A 496-nucleotide genomic window follows, 5' to 3' on the forward strand; every position below is an offset into this window, starting at 1 on the left:
CTCCATGACCATAAGAAACAGTACTAGTCACAATGGGCTTAAACTTCATCAGGTGAAATTTAGATCGAAGATTAAGAGGAACTTTCTAACTATAAGGGTGGTAAAATATTGTAACAGGCTACCTTGAGAAGTTGTGGAATCTCCGTCCTAGGAACTTTTCAAGAGAAGGTTAGACAGACACTTGTTTGGGATGGTGTAGTCAGGGATGATCCTGCCTTGAGTAGTGGGCTGGACTAAATGGCCTCAAGAGGTCCCTTCTAGCCCTACTTTCCCATGATTCTATGTAGAAAATTGTAGCACAGTAAATATTTATTCCAAAACAGTAAGACTAATTGGTATTTTTTTCTCTTTGCACAGAAGAAGCTTTTTGTTCTAGTGTTTGCCACACAAATTTAGGCATAGGGAGACCTGGCCTAGTTCTATTTCAGCCCCTTTCTTAGTCCCTTTGAAACACTTGACAGTTCTGTACCTCTGTATAAAATGGGAATGGCAATAC

General features: G+C 39.9%; 1 protein-coding gene across 2 annotated transcripts in view; it reads left to right on the forward strand.

Moving 5' to 3' along the window:
* PRLR (prolactin receptor) overlaps positions 1–496 on the forward strand; it is a 210787-nt gene that overhangs the window by 73363 nt on the left and 136928 nt on the right. The gene's annotated exons all lie outside the window — the stretch shown is intronic.

Source organism: Gavialis gangeticus, unplaced genomic scaffold (genome assembly GCF_001723915.1).
Source record: "Gavialis gangeticus isolate Ggan-Ray unplaced genomic scaffold, GavGan_comp1, whole genome shotgun sequence".
Classification (NCBI taxonomy): Eukaryota; Metazoa; Chordata; order Crocodylia; family Gavialidae; genus Gavialis; species Gavialis gangeticus.